Below are 16,645 nucleotides of genomic sequence, written 5' to 3' on the forward strand. Positions count from 1 at the left end.
AGGCTGGCATTTGCTGTTAAAGCAGAAAATTACAAGGAGGGCTTAATTGACCCTCTTGTGTCTTTGAAAAATCCTGTCTGTTGTCTCTAATTGACCCTCTTGATACCTTTATGGAACAATGAATGAATCCTCCGTAAATAATGGACGCTGATGATTAATAGCCATGGTTAGGTCGGACCTCTAGTTCATGGTTTCTGTGTTACAGTTACTTTCCCGAAAACAAAACAAAGACCGGTTGCTCATCTCTCGCGAGAAAAGGCGTAATTCCAACAAGAAAAGGGCCTATGGTGGCTAGTTACCAAAGGGAGCTATGGAACAAACAGAATAATAAATGCATACCGAAAGAAGTTTTCAATAGTCAGTATTATCTCTCGTGTTTCAGTGGCAATCATAAAAGTAGGCCTATTAAGAAATCTCCATTGATTTCGATTTCTAGTCCACCCCGTTCTAAAGACTTACCATCACAACTTAAAATACAGCCTTAAAGAGCTATTGCAAAAGTTAAAACAATTTAGAAAGTTAAATTGTAAGTAGATAGATCTTCTGCTCTGAATGCACAACAGTGTCAAAGATCTTTGGGGTGTCTGTGATCACCCAGATTTGTGATATGTATGATTTCAGGTCCAGGCTTGATCAAACCATGCTTTCTTATATTTGGATGGCTCCTGATATTTTAATATTTATTAATGCAAGGTTGCCATTGATGAGTATGCGGAAATGAGTGGAAATCGTGTGTTTTATTCAATAGTATATAGTTTCACAGTCACCCCTTTCTCTGTAATCTGGACAATTAACAGTTTAGAGTTTTAGGAAAATACATGAGACTTCATGAAGTTACAATGTTTGAAAGACGTTTAAAAAAAACCCACCAGCATAGACTTTGTGCAATAAATAATTTGGATTCCCCAACTCAGAATGTGAACGCTGTAACATAAAACACAGCCTTTAATAGAACATAATGGTATTTTGTGATGCCGCTATTAAATTTGCTTATTAAAACTCAAAATTACATTCTGAAACTAAGTTATCTCATGCTGAACATACCCATAAAATGAGTAAATCAATTTTTTTATTACAATGTCCAAAATAAAATGAAGGTGTGCAGCCTTCCTTGCCTTCGTATATCCCTGATCTGAAAAGGCTGAACGATGAAACGCGTTACGGAAAAGAAAACGGAGAACTGCAAGAACTCTTTGTGCAAATCTATAAAGTTCATCATTCAAATTTTAAAGTTAGAAAAAAAGAACGAAGTAACAAATCTAATGAGTAATGTGCTGAGATAGGTAGTAAAAGTACACGTTTAGTTAATTGTTCATAGTCCAAAAATCTAATTCACTTGCATTTACATTAGAAGAGGGGAATGAAGTATTAAATTTACATTGAATTCCCATTTAAATTTAAGTTAAATCTCTCCATTCAAAAGCCTTACTAGAAGAAATTGAAAAACTCTATCCATGTTTTTACTCCTCTGGTTCACCCATCTCTTCCTTGTTTTGAGCTTTGAAGAGGAGAGAAAATGGACACAGATTTTTGCAAACACTATTTCCCATTCACCCCACTGAAATCTCTTTATCTTGCTTTTCCTATCTTGTTTCCTTATTAGCTCATCTTTTTTTAATCCCCCCTTTCTTTAATTGACTATTTCCCACATTGATCCCAGAAAAAGTCCCAGAATTCAGCTCCTCAACATTCAGTTTCCTTAAACAGATAAGAAGGTGCACTTCTTGCCTGTATTCTAAGTACAAGTGCCATCATTTCCTATGCTAATCTGGAAAATGACTACCTTGCTACTAAACTGTCCATTCATTATATGGGAGGTAATAGTGAATTATCAAGAGCTGGCATGGTGAAGTAATTTGGGTGTTGGACTAGGACTCTAGGAGACCATGGTTCAAATCCCTGCTCAACCTTGGAAAGCAATAACACTCACGCACCAACACACAAGTCAGAAATGACCCAAAGGCACACAACAACAAGTTAAGAAACATAGTTCAGCAGTTTGCTTTTGCCTAAGTCTCCCAGGAAGAGTATGATTTCACTTTAGCCAAGGGGCACAGATATGATGTTGATCTCTGCAGGGTTTGCTCATCTTCCACATCAGATAATGTGAGAAATAGTGCTCCGAAAGACACAATATAAAACCAGAGTGGTTTGTGGTGTTATATTTGTGAGAAACGTACATGGCTGAAAAATGCAGACATGTACACATGTGTAACAACGATAAAAGGAAGTAAACCACACACTTCCAACAGGTGCATGAGGCTTTTGCACACTTCGATGAGCAGAACCTACCAGTTCTGTTACGAATTCCAACCGACTGTACACAAATGCATGGGGAAAAGTTAATTTCCTTGCATGGCTAACAGTAAATATTGGATGTGGATTTATGTCATAATAAACGGCATTGATGTACAAATAGAATGGTGCCGCTGAATGTAAACTCATCTCAGAGTTTGTACTCATTATGATTCAGGTGCAAAATAAGATGCAGATGTTGTGACGGGGGGGAGAAAAATCCTTTATGGAGGCAGATGGAGCCTATAAATCACGTTACGCTTTACAGTGGGGAGTTGTTAGTCTAAATCCTCGAAAACTATTACCTTTCTTGACGACTGAAGTTAAATTAATATGGCTTTAAACAAAAGCAGCACTTGCATAGGGTTTCATCATCAGGACGTGATTGGGATTGACTTGCCAGCTCCTCCTTTCACTTCCGCACATTAAAAATACTATAACGTCATCATAAATTCTTAAGCGCCTGAGTCCAGTATGTGCGTGAACTTGCGTTCTTTCACATGGAGCAAATTCCACTTCTTTCTTTTAAGAAATTCAAGACAGCATATAAAGTTTGTTGCTGTTGTGTGCCTTCAAATCACCATATTGTTATTGTTGCTGTTGTTAATATTAGTAGTAGTATCCTGCTTTTTCCCCCAAACTGGGACCCACAATACAATTAAAAGCATATCCAAGTGATACATTAAAATAGAATTATACAATATTAAAATAGATTATTCATTAAAAGAATGAAATAAAAAGGCAAGAGAAACCTATACATATATATGTACATATGCACACACACAATCCCCAAATAGCTTCCTTTCCAGTTTTTCTAAGGTTTGATGGAATTACATAATTTTAAGGTATTTTCTGGTGGTGGGCAGACTAATAAAACATGTATAATATGTATAAATGGGTTTGCAACTTTAGATTCAATCCCTCCATTAGTTGGTGATTTCATAGTCTATCCTCCAGACTATGTCAGAACAAACTTTGTCAATGGTTTTTTTTATTGTGGGAGGAACCCTTGAAATAATTTTCACATCTTAGGGGAACCTTGCATAAAAACTATTATATCTAAAGCTAACACGCACACATGCACACACATCTCAAACATATGGGTTTGTTTTTTACCAGTATGATCTCTTGCAGAACCCTTGGAAACCTGAGAGTTGCAGGGAATTGAGAAACTCAGAGTTAAAAGAAACTCCGGACTCAGTCAATAGCAAAAATACCAACTCACAGAAGCATAAAAGCATAAAATAAAATTTCAGTGATTGCTGAGGATGGAGCAGAAGAGAAGTCATTTTCTTCTTGGGTGCAGATTGTTGTCTTTTGTTGTCGTGTACCTTCAAGTCATTTCCAACTCATGGCAACCCTAAGGCAAACCTATGATGGAGTTTTCTTGGCAAGTCTCTTCAGAGGAGAAGCTATGGCTGTTCTCAGAGGCCAAGTGAGTGAGACTTGCCCAGCGACACCCAGTGGGTTTACATAGCTGAGCTGGGATTCGAATTCTGTAGTCCAACACTCAAACTGCTACGCCATGTGCAGATATTAATCTCTGAATCATATGTTTAAATTTGTCACTACAAAATGTACAATTGTTATCTACGTCTCTCTATGCAAAGGGCTATACCTTCTTAGTCAGAGAGGACCCAAGCAAGCTCCTGCATCTGGCAACCTTATTTATGTATTACTATATTCCACCTCTACCCACTTGAAGAAGATTGAGGAAAGAATCATATCGTGTTGCTGGGAAGGTTTATACTTTTGGATACCAAAAAGTTTCAATTAGCAATAATTGTACCTTGGATTAACCTCATTGGCTGCAATACTGTCATTGCCCATAGAATATCAGAAAGAGGTCATGGGACAAAATAAGGTGTGACATCTCAAAATTCAATCTGGTCATCCCTTGACCAAGGCTTCACAGCCTTCTCTCATTCCAAAATGACTATGAGATCACAGCGTTACCACTTTCGACTTCATTGTTATGTTCTCTCAAATCAAACAAGGGAAACTGGAAGTGTCCCCTGAAAGTCAAACTGTACAGAAAGAGTTAAGTGCTACAGTGCAAACTGTCTTTTAAACAGGCATTCAAAGTAATTTCCAATCTCCTGTCACCTGAGCTCTAAATGGCTTCTGAACCTGAAATAGCTACAGCCACAGAGTCTCCCCAGCCCACCCACCCAAGGCGAGGAAAGGTGCATTTGCTGGATAATGGATTGTCTGCTCCAGGTCCCAATGATATTGGTCTGCTGCTCAATAAACGCTGGGAAAAGTCAAACAATATTTTTACTTAACACGTATGTACAATTTTGCAGCAATTTGACTCATAGCCACCGAGTACAATAAAGGTGTATTAAATGCAACAACAGGAACAGAAGCCTATGGGATCATTTATATGGGAACAGTGTCCTGAAGCACAGAAGGGATTCTTTAGCATCTGATGTCTGGATTGACTGAAGCATTTGTTTTTTACCCTTGAACGCTTTATCTTAAAAATAAATGGAGATTGCATTTTGCATTCTGCATTTCACGGTGTTACTGAAAGCTTCCCATATTCTAAATGTAAGCCTCAAGATGCAAGACATTCACAGATGTCCAACAACATCTGTAAGTCTAGTTAACCTCTCCTGCTATACTTAGGTCCTCATTTATTTCATTTATATGTTTCATGTATACGTCAATTCATTTATTTAGGTCCTTATTTATTTCATTTCATTGATAGATCATCTTTTTTCCAGAGTGGGTCCGAAGGCTGCTTCTAGAAATAGTAAATTAAAAACTTTTATAATAAAATTTAAAAACAATTGAAATAACCTCATAAAACACATTAAAATCATTTTTAAAATAGCTAAAAAGTTTTTAAAATAATTAAAACAACTCTAATAATCCCCATACACATATATTTTAAACACCTGATGAAGTAGAAATGTATTTCCCTGCCAAAGAAAGGAAAGCGGAGAGGAGATTATTGCACACAGAAAAAACGGTGGGAGAGACGTGGGATCTAAAAGACAAAAGCAGGTCTTATTGCATTTATGTAGGCAGCCCATATTCAAGAGCGGAGCCTGTCTACATCCTGAACTTCTCCCATCGCTTTTTCAAGAATGGGATTTTCACAAAGAGCTCCTAAATTTAGAGACGAAAGACTCCTGTATGTCAGTAAGAATAACCCAGACCAATGCAGACCATTCACAATCCAATTTCTGGCTACTGAAGTGTTCGGAGGCAGAGGGATCTCCTCTAGGCATCACATGTAAAGAAACACAGAGTCTTTGGAGACACGTTGTGATAAAGTGCAGATTGAGCAATATGCTCAGTGAACAGAATGAGCAGTTCAAGAGTTCAGAATGTGTTCATTTGAAAGGTGTTCAGTTAAAGAGAAGGGCATTGTACAGACAAAGGCACAGAAAGGTCATCATTATAGTCATTTTATCTTCATTACCAAGTGGCAGTCCTAGCAGCGGTGGGCAAGCAACACTCGCCCATTGGCTCTCCTGTTTATAGTGCAGACAGAAACACAACTATCAGTAAAATACACATAGAAACTCATGTCACTGGCAAAGGAAGCATTCACCCAATGCAGAGCTCTACTGCTTATTCCCAGGAAACATAGAGACAGTATGGAATATAGCCTAGTTTTCCTCTCATATTTAATTGTCTATTAAAAAGGAAGCATTAATACCTTTGTATATGTAAAAAAGAACTTCCTAATCCAGCTACAGCCATGGGTCTTTAACCATTCATAATGTCTGGTGGTCCCAAGATGGAGAGGTAAGACCATTAGTGGGAGAGTACAAAGTTTGTGAGCAGTCAAGTTCCAGGTTCAAACCCTTGTATTTCTAGTTAAAATTCTCAAGAAACAGGTAATAGGAAATACTCTTTCCTGACAGAAAGCCTGTCAGGAAGTTGTCAGTCAGGGCAGACAACACTGGAGTAGATAAAATGACAATTTGACGCACCATTAAGCAACTTATGTCATTAGTCCAGACAGAGAATCAGAATCAGGGTCTGAGAACTTTATCACATGAGGCTATAAAAGTGGGATTTTAACAGAATACAAGTGTCTTTGGCTAGTACTTATCACATAATATCATTTCCATTTTGCTGCTGCCTTAGATTCCATTCATTACTATAGCACACCTTTTCACTGATGGACAAAATCTGTCAATAGGCTCTCAGTCTCGCTCCTATTGCATTACTGCCTTTGTGCAACAGGTCCAATCTGCTGCAGTTCCACTTCTCAGGTTGCTGCACAGTGTGAATGGATATGATTCTGCTCCTTTCCCCTATCCTCTTGCAGTGACTTTGACCGCCAATACATTCCCACAGCAGCACATGGGATGCCAGGAAGCCACGACCATAGCCCTCCCACAAAAAAGGCTGGATCTGATATGTGAATGTGCACCCGGCAGCCCCATGCTTTGGGAGGAACAATGATCCCGGTTGGCAACATGCATTTGGCAGTGTGGAAAACAGATCACGTAACCATGGATCACCAAAGCACTATCGTGAGGAAAAGTGTGATAAGAAATCATGTCAAACTGATATGCTTCTGCTCTTTGACTAATGTAAATGTGGTGCAACAGGCAGGTAGCAAAAATCCTGAGATGTCGGTTGCTGTTCCCTGGATACCTTCTAAACCAAACCATGCAGGGAGATACTTGTGCATTCATCCAATAAAAGCATTTGGGGATGGTGTAGTGTGTCATGCTAGAGAGGTGGTTCACCTAGCCTGGATCCTAAAATGGATACACAGGGCATTTTCAGTGCATAAACTGAATGCAGATCCATGAGGCTGAGATACACAAGCTTGTATTGTGTATTCTTTAAATCACATGAATCAAATCCGATGGCTATCTTAACAAAATTGGTGCAGCTAGAAATTACAGCAACTAGGAACGACAACCCTGGCTGGGCAGCTGGCCTAAAGCAGTCATTTTGATAACACTTTCATCAAATCCTTGGCTGGAAACCACGAAAGAGAAGAAGCATTAGGAGGATTTCCAGACAATAAAATCTCGCTCCTATGAGGAGTGTCCAAACTAAGAGTGGAAGGAGGGCCAGGCATCATTCATCATTTACAGGATTATTAACATAACAGATTCTAAGGATAGCACAATGTTGGAATAGGGGAATTGCTAAGTCCAAGAACTCAAAAGAAGCTGAATTACTTTGGAAAGTGGACTAGGCAAAAGGCCTGTTCAGATATGCCAATGGAAAGAAGGAACCTGTGTGTCTAGCCCAGTCCTCAAAAGTGTGTTGTTCCTTCATCATCACAGTTGCTATGTGCTCCATAAACAATTGAAGCGAATCTGGAATGGGGGTGGTCCCAAAATAAATAAACTGGGAAGTCTAGGGTCTTTTAGGAGCTTCAACATTGAGTTCCCAAGGGCAATATGTTATAGAGCAGTGATGGTGAACCTATGGCATGTCTGCCAGAGGTGGGCCCCTCTATGGGCACTTGTGCCGTTGCCCCAGCACTGAGTTTTCCAGAGTTTGTTACTCGAAAGCCAGAGGGACATGGCACTTTGCAATAAATAAGTGGGTTTTGGGTTGCAGTTTGGGCACTTGGCCTCTAAAAGGTTCACCATCACTGTTATAGAGGCTCTTAGACAATTGAGAATCCTGCATAAGCCCAGGTTCCAAATCACACGAAAGACAAGATTCTGGACATAGAACTAAATGCATGCCTTGGTTGTCTTCTTCATCACAAATATATAATTGTGAATCATGTGAGCGCAGCTAATGCATTACAAGAAGATAGTGGGTTTTCACCAACAGGCAGCCAAATCAAATAAAGGGAAGAAATTACTTGGGGTGTAGGTCAATTTCACCACTGCACAGATAGATGTGGTGTTTATTCTTTAAAAGCAACAAACAAACAAACAAACAAGGCTGCAATATTCCTGCATCATCAGATTCAACAGGTTTTACCTGTTGAGTGTGTGTGTGTATGTGTGATTACTCTGTCATACCGATCAAGCTGTTAATTTAGAAAAACAGAAAGATCCACAATTTAGCCTTCACTGCCACCGAGTCCTGTTCCTGGAATGAACATGTCATCCATGCTCTCTTAGTATAATTAGGGTTATGGGATATGTCATTTCTAGTTGCCGTTATTTCCTATGAGACGATTGCAGCTTTTAATTCCTGCCAGTCGGCGCCACGCAGCACGCAAATTCCAAAGGAAACAATGTGTGTCGATACCATAGTCTATGAGAACTTGAAATGGCAAGTACTAACACATCTTGAAAGGTGGACTGCATTTTCCATCTTAGCAGTCCAGAAAGAACAACTTGAGATAATATATATATATATATATATATATATATATATTCTCTAATTTAATTTGGAAGAATTTGTGTTATTAACATTCACAATCTGATCCACTTTCCTACTACTGTTTAAAAATTGGAAGGTGGAATGATATTCCTCCTGTGGTATCATTAAAAGGAGCATTATTTTAGCCTGCCATATTAGTAGCCTGAACCATTCCTTAAACTATGCAATTTTAGTGAAGACTCAAATAAACAATTAGCAACAGGGATATCTATTTACTATTTACCGCCATTGGAGTTCATGGTTTAGGTTAAAACAAATTGCTTTTTCCTTTGTGCTGACAGATTTTTCACCGCACAATTTTTTAAAAAGTAATAAAAACCACTGAAAATTATTCACTTTACTCCTCAAAGTCCTTCTTTAATACTTATGCTTTAACCAAAGCGAGGAGCAGCATCACATCTGCTGAGTTACTTATTTGCATTGCTAAGGAATAAATACTATTTCCACTCCCGGCTGATGAAATATTAATCAAACACAGGAACACAGCAATGATATCTTAATGTGGATGTCTTTCCAACAGTGTAGAAGAGATCTGGAGGTCATATAATAGCTCTGGACAGAAAAGGGGAGTGCTTAACAGAAACAACATTGGGATGGAGGAAAGAACATGCATTACAAGAATACTGGATCGACTGGCTTTATATGAAGTGTCATTCTGTGGATGATAAGGAAAGCAGATCCTCACATTTGGTCATAAATAAAAGGTGCCTCAGAATTGTCTATCACTTGCCAGAAAGGCTTTCTAATAAATAAGAACTGTACTTTTAAGAAGCAGATGACAAATCACTTGTCCAAGAGGAAAGACAATTACGCCTACCTCTGTATTTGGCGAATATGAATGAACCCACAGATGTGGAGGTTGGGATCACATAAGGGCATAGAAAAAAATGTTTCCCTCTCCCAAATTCAGCCCCACATTTGCAAGGATGACTTTTTTTTAATGGGGTGGAAGATGAGATGAAATGGGAATAATAGTTACTGTGAGAGAAGTGTGGAGTAGTGATTTGAGCACTGGACTACGACTCTGAGGGCCCATCCACACTATGGAAATAATCTGGTGTGAAACTGGGTTATTTCCATGAACTTCCCACTGGCCCTGAATGCACTTAATGCCATTTGTGGAGGGAGTGGGGATGGAAAAGCCGGTGTATTCGACACCAGGTCCTTAAGCACATCTTTTTTTAAGTGTTGCAACTATCCGGATCTTCGGTAGTGTAAGTATATAGGTCTGTCCCTGGCTTTCTACTCTGCCAAATGCATCTAAGGAAGTAGAATGAAGTCTAGGAAAGCGATTATGACTTGCCCAAGATCACCCAGTGGGTTGCCATGGCTGAGAAAGGATTTGAATTATAGTCTCCCAGAATCCTAGTCCAACACTTAAACCTAGTTTAAGTGGCTTTTTGATTTATTTGCTTTTACATCATTAATTTTAACATTAGTATAGTAAATGGAGGCAGTTTTCAAACACAGAATTCCCTGGAATGCTCATATCTGGGGCTATTGCCATGGTCAATCTCCCCAAACCACTCAATAACTGATGCTCCCCAAAGTAGGCTTCCCCGTCAAGCCACAAGTTCTCACTTGAGATCTTTCCACTCAGCATTACTTTGGATCTGTGTTAACCTGCAGAATGATATGCCGGTTAAGATGTTGTTTTAAATATCGGATGGGGGAATAAAACAATGCCCTTGGATGTACGCTTTAAAAATCCGTCAAGCCAAAACAATAAAACCACATGGCTTGATAATATTGTCACTCATCAATCAGCTTCCTACAGTGCAATATTAGCTGTTTGGTTATGAACAACCCCCTCCTACTAGGCTCATTGGCTTTTGTTCCTCTCTTCCTTTAGATAAGTCTCACTGCTGTGGCATTTTACCCCCTAATATTGATTGTTTATCCCCATACTGCATATAAGAGATAGGCGCTTAACTTTATTTGCCTAGGTGGAAATCTGCACCCACATTGCGGGAATAACCCAGTTTGACACGACTGTAACGGTCATGGCTCAATACTATGAAATTCTGGGAAGCGCAGTTTGTTGTGGCACCAGAGCTCTCTGACAGCAAAGGTCAATTGTGTCTCACAAAAGTAAAAATCCCAGATTTCCACAGCACTGACCCATGCCAGTTAAGGCGGTGTATAACAGGGCTATTTCTCCAGTGCAGATGCAGCCTTATTGGAACATCACCCGGGGCAAGTGTTGTTATTTTGCTCATGGGAACAATATGATGAAACTCAGTTGGAAATATTGGGCAAGTTACACTCTCTCCGCCTTTGAGAATAGCAATGGCAAACCTCCTCTGATGAAACATGCCAAGAAAACCCCATGACAGTTTGACCTTAGGGTCCCCATAAATCCGAGCTTTGGTTGATTCTATTGTTTTGCAAAACAAACCTTGAGTGAGAATTACATGCATAATTTATTTATTTATTAGAATAATATTTCTATTTATAATACTTATATTTATAAGAATACAATAAAACATTGTCTATTAAAGAGAGAGCATTCTGACACCACTGTATATTTTTTTCCTTTGTATTTAAATCATTTATTTAAATAAAAATAAATGCATTTGTAGGTATATTCCTGATAACCTTGAAGGGATAATGTTTCTTTTCCAAGGGAATTTGGCTGCATATGTTTTGTTTGGGTTTTAAGAAAGGGGAAAAAATGCTTTCCCTTGTACATTATATCTGTAGCCAATCTCACTTAAGTTTCTGGGTGCATCTCTAGTCAGTCTTGGATCAGAGGCTTGGACCTTAGCGACTGAGATCAGAGTTTGATCTGACCAAACCTACTTTTCTTCCTCCAATGTTCCATTAACATTCCCATGACTTATTTACCTAAGTAAAGCGGACAAACCTCAGAATCAGATAGGAGTTGAGTTAAAGATAGTGATAATTGCGAAGTAACCCACACCTGAGGAGTGTTGGCCTAAGCAAAAAGAGAAAATTGTCATAAGCAGTGTTGTATTTAATATTCAGATCAAGGCACCTCTGTCTCGTCCCGGCAAACCCTTTTGACAAAAGCCATCCAGTGTCTGCCAGCAGTATTGAGTCCAGCTGAGGACAAATTTCAAGATGAACCTGAAATCAATTTGCCATCAAATTTTCATGCTTCTCCCAGACTATCTGTGGCATTTTAATTACAAGCACCCAAGGCAGGGGGTACTACACATATTGACACTTAGCTCCTACAATAAACTTTATTGGCAACCTCTGTCTGAATGAGGTACTCAAGTAGAATAACAAGAAATATACTGGGATATGGAAGCTGTAGGGTATAATGACTTCGGTATCCTTGCGTTCCCTTGGCAGGTGTTGAGAGGAAAGAAACTTTTTTAAAGATGAAAGACAAACAACTGCTACAAAGGGGGTCCTTGCAATTAAGACTATGCAAACATCATTTAAAAAATATGCCATTTATAGCTTTCTAGTAAGTCATAGCATTGTTGATGCAGAATATTTAAATTTCAATATTTAAATGTGTAAATTTACAGTGCTTTATAAATAATGGTTACCGGTAATAATAATAATAATAATAATAATAATAATAATAATAATAGTAGTAGTAGTTAAATAGCTCTGATCAGGGATATAAAGGTGTGCCCAAAGACAAGTTTGTGTGTGTCTGTGTTGTTCAACCTCAAGACTTATGGCGACCTTTATAGGGGATCATGTTAATAGGGGAACATTAATGTCTCAGTGCCTTAACATTTAGCCCATCATTTCTCTCTCTCTCTCTCTCTCTGATCCATGAATAGACAATTATGTGCACACTTTTTCTTCTGTTGCATCACTGGTAAGCATCTCTCTGACCCAAGCATGGAAATGTACAGATATAGATGGTACTTGCCAAGACAGACCAAGACTGACCTGGAATAACACTGCTTTTAAGAACTACTGTATGCACTTTACATGGCAATGTAAAGTGATCAGGGTTGTCAGATTGAAAACTGGAAATCATTCCTGTGCCTTTAAAGCAATGGTTCCCAAACTTCGGTCCTCTAACTATTTTGGACTTCATCTCCCAGAAGGCCCAGCTTGCTGAACACCAAAGTTTGGGAATCAGTACTTAAAAGGTTGGACAAACAGAGAATGTCCTGCAGGTGTTCCATGACTGAGCAGGGATTTGAACCCATGTCTCCCAGAATCCTAGTCTGCAACGCGCTCTACATGGGGCAACCCTTGTACCATACCCGGAAGCTGCAACTTGTGCAGAATATGGCAGCCCGTCTGGTCACTGGCACTGCCAGGTCCAGTCATATAACTCCAGTCCTTAAAGACTTACATTGGCTGCCTATTCGCTTCCGGGCGCAATACAAGGTGTTGGTAATTACCTATAAAGCCCTAAATGGCTTGGGCCCAGGGTACCTGGAGGACCGCCTCTCCCCGTACAATCCGCCCCGCACACTTCGATCTTCAGGGCAGCTATTGTTAAGAGTTCCAGAGGTGAAATACAACTCCACCTCTAGGAGGGCTTTCTCCATCTCTGCCCCCAACCTCTGGAACGCGCTGCCCTATGAGCTCCGCTCAGCCACCTCCCTACCTCAATTCAGGAAGGGGTTAAAAACCCACTTATTTGAACAAGCTTACCCTGACCAGTAATTCTCCCCCCCATTATCTTGCCCCATTGTCTTGCCGACTTGTTATTGTTATTTTATTGTTTTTATCGTACTGCTTTTAATGTATTTTATCTTGGTTGTATAATTGTATTGTTACTCCTTGTTGTTCACCGCCCTGATTTTTTAGAAGGGCGGTATATAAATAAAATTTTATTATTATTATTATTATTATTATTAGTCCTTCAGAAAATGGACACATAATGCAAGGAATTGCAGGGTGGGTAGAATGTATAGTGTGCCCATATCAACCATGGACTTGCCATCCACGGATTTGAGCTTCCGCGGATGGCAATCCACAGCTTTTTAAATGGGCATGTGTTTTCAGCATCCACGTTTTTTGCTATCCGCAGGTTGTGTGTGTCTGTGTTGTGTGTGTGTGTGTGTGTGTGTGTGTGTGTGTGTGTTCCGGAATGGATTCCCTTGCAGATAGCAAGGGCTGACTCGTTTATCCGCCATCAGCCTTTCTGATCTGTCTCCAATTTCCTTCTCTCCTGTAAGTTTCTCTTTCTCCTTCTGGGTTTGAAATGCAAATTTTCCAACCCTATTTTGAACCCTACAAGGGGGAAGTGTGAGTGCAAAAATAACCACACGTTAAAAATGCTTTTAGAAACAAATATATCTAAGTCAGACACGAAGCAAAACATTTGATTCTGTTTAACACTTCAAACTAAATTCTCAGCCTTCAGAAGCATCAGCATCCAGGTTTTAAACGGTACTGTGAAAACTCATCCTTTGCCTAATAGATTCCTGTAAGCATCCAAATACATCCAAAAAAATAAAAATAGGAATGTTAACACTTGTAAGGTAATCAACATATCTCCGTTTCTTAATATGATTCCTCCTTATACAAATTCCCAAGTGTCTTTAATACATAGGAATTCTTCCAACGGAGCCAGTGAGTTTGTGAATGACAGTCAAGCCACAATGACCCCTAGTGGCATTAGAATTAAGCGACATGAGAAAAACTAACCACTGCCCACACATAACGCACAACCCCTTCTTAAAACTAGATGTGCTTTTGCACTAAAAATAGAATGAAATAAAAATAAATGCAAAAAGTACACATGCATGTTGTGTGCATGAATGGCAAACCCAATGGGCTCCTCCTCTAGAACAAAACCAACCAATTTAATGAGCAAGATGACCTTAAAAAACAATAGAGACAGAGAGACCAAAAACCTATGTGACCAGATCTCCTTTTCCAAGGTATGTCCTAAATTTCAGTCTTCTGTCCAGGAGGAATTTCAAAATGTCCTCCATTGTGAGCATAACTAAGAAGCATGCACTTATATTTGTATTGGTGTTCTTAGCTTTATTTTGTAATGAAGAACGTTTTTACTGAAATTCCTACATTTTGCAGTGCCTTGTCCTCTTTTGTGGTCATGACATCTGGTCACACATACACACATGATCCCTGCCCCTGGTAACAAATTCTGTGTTAAAGAAGTACCATAAATATTCATTATAAATTGGCCCCAGGTTTGGGGGCCAAAATTATAGATTTTGTAAGAAACTCTGAATAAGTTGAGGGTAAAATGTAGAGGCATGTAACAAACAAACACACTCCACCGTGCCAAGAGGAGTTTCTTCCTCTGCTTTCTTTAATTCATCTATTTTCTTTTATTTAAGGGTTTTATAGCTTGCCTTTCTCCTAGAATGGGATTCAAGTCATCGCCTTATTCCATGTTCCAGCACTGACCCATGCATACGTTTTTTGGGTCGACTTTTTGTCATTTTTTTCCAACTTTTACATGAGTATAGATGGTAATGCTGAATAACGTGATCTACTTTGTTAACTGAGGTACATCTGTATCATCTGCTGAAATGAACTTACCATCTGCTGAACTTTCATACCAAACAAAGAATGCTCGATGTTGCCTGTTTTCTTTCTTTCTTTCTTTCTTTCTTTCTTTCTTCCACCCTCTCAATCTTTTCTTGTTTCTGTGTCATGTCTTTTAGCCTTTGTGGGAATGGGGTACCTCCATTCTGATATTTGCAACCACTCCTATCAACCATCTGTGGCCAAATACAGGGGTACAAGTGTAATTTGGTTTTACTGCACCTTTCTTTCATTTCCCACTTGTTTTTCCCCTCTATCCCAGCTAAGGTGGGTGCAGGGGCCAATTTTTCATGTTCAGCTTGTGGTCTATGAAGACTCCTAGATCCCTCTCACATGTACTGTTGTCAAACCAGGAAGCACACATCCTATATCTATGCATTTCACTTGTCCTATACCTGTGCATTGCTCTTGGAGATTATGACAACCAGGTGAGGTAGGAGTAACCATCGTCAGGGCAGGATGGTCTGTGAAGGCCCATTGCTGCTCCAGTTCGACCGAGGCTTCCTTTGCTGGTTTGCATGGTCCTTTGTATCTTGCTTTCCATGTCTATGTGGCCACTCCAGATGGCGGTGGGAAGGTGCAGGCAAGGGAAAGGAGGTTAAAAGGCTAACTAAGGAGAGGATAGATGGAAGCAAATGAGAATTTAGAAGCTGGGGTTTTCCCACTTTTTTTTAATAAAGGAGAAAAAGAAAAGGGAAAAAATAATGACCGGAGCAGAGCCAAAATATGTGTGAACAGAGAGGAAGCAGTAACTAAAACTAGCCTTGTTGGAAGGGCCGGTCCTCTCCAAAGGACACTCTCCCAAGGCGTTCATGTTCCTGCCTATGGATGAAAGGTCCAACTCACATTAGGATTTTCTTCCCCTCTTCATAGCTAAAGTACTCATTATTTCATTCAATAAAAAAATTAGCAAAGAATGATATGTCTAGTAACTCCCAAGATTTTTAGACGAGAATGTATCCAGGAACTGATTTCTGTACATAAGTAAAAGGGGCCAGAGGCATGTCCTCTGGCTTAATTACCTCCCTTTCCATGTTACAGATGAACCTCTGAAAAGGAGATTTAACCATATATGAGTGAATGCAGCTACACAGCTCTGCACAAACAGGAGCCCTGCCTTATCATTTTATGTGCTAGTAGCACTCTATAAACACAACCAGATCTTCATGTGGGGGCTTGTCTACACATGACTGGGAGCCCTGCAAAGAAGCATCTGCACGAGAGCCTTCTCTACAGATGTTTTGATGAATACCTACAAAGCCCACCCCACCCCTTTTGTGATACCAGAGCCATCCCTCTTGTAACTGAAGCCACTTTTTGATTTTAACACATCCCTGCCAGTCAAATGCCAGCAACACTCCAGGATCTCCCTTGAGACTGAGAACTCTGAAAAACTGGAAGAGCGCATCAATGCCTTGGGACTGAATTAATCCTTCCTCCAAATGTGCAGCTCTGTGTTTCTGTGTATTTGTACTGTACTTTGCCAGAGTTAAACTTTAAGTACTGTCAATATCACACACCATTCTCAGATCCTCTCTCCTGAGTGTAA

The 16,645-nt window shown here is 39.5% G+C and overlaps 1 protein-coding gene and 1 non-coding gene across 3 annotated transcripts in view; both read right to left on the reverse strand.

Annotated features, from left to right (window-relative positions):
* WWOX (WW domain containing oxidoreductase) overlaps positions 1–16,645 on the reverse strand; it is a 414,162-nt gene that overhangs the window by 261,531 nt on the left and 135,986 nt on the right. The gene's annotated exons all lie outside the window — the stretch shown is intronic.
* On the reverse strand, positions 3,958–4,129 carry LOC121914983. Its single transcript, XR_006100620.1, has one exon. It is a non-coding gene; the product is annotated as a U4 spliceosomal RNA (small nuclear RNA).

Source organism: Sceloporus undulatus, chromosome 8 (assembly GCF_019175285.1).
Source record: "Sceloporus undulatus isolate JIND9_A2432 ecotype Alabama chromosome 8, SceUnd_v1.1, whole genome shotgun sequence".
NCBI classification, from domain to species: domain Eukaryota; kingdom Metazoa; phylum Chordata; class Lepidosauria; order Squamata; family Phrynosomatidae; genus Sceloporus; species Sceloporus undulatus.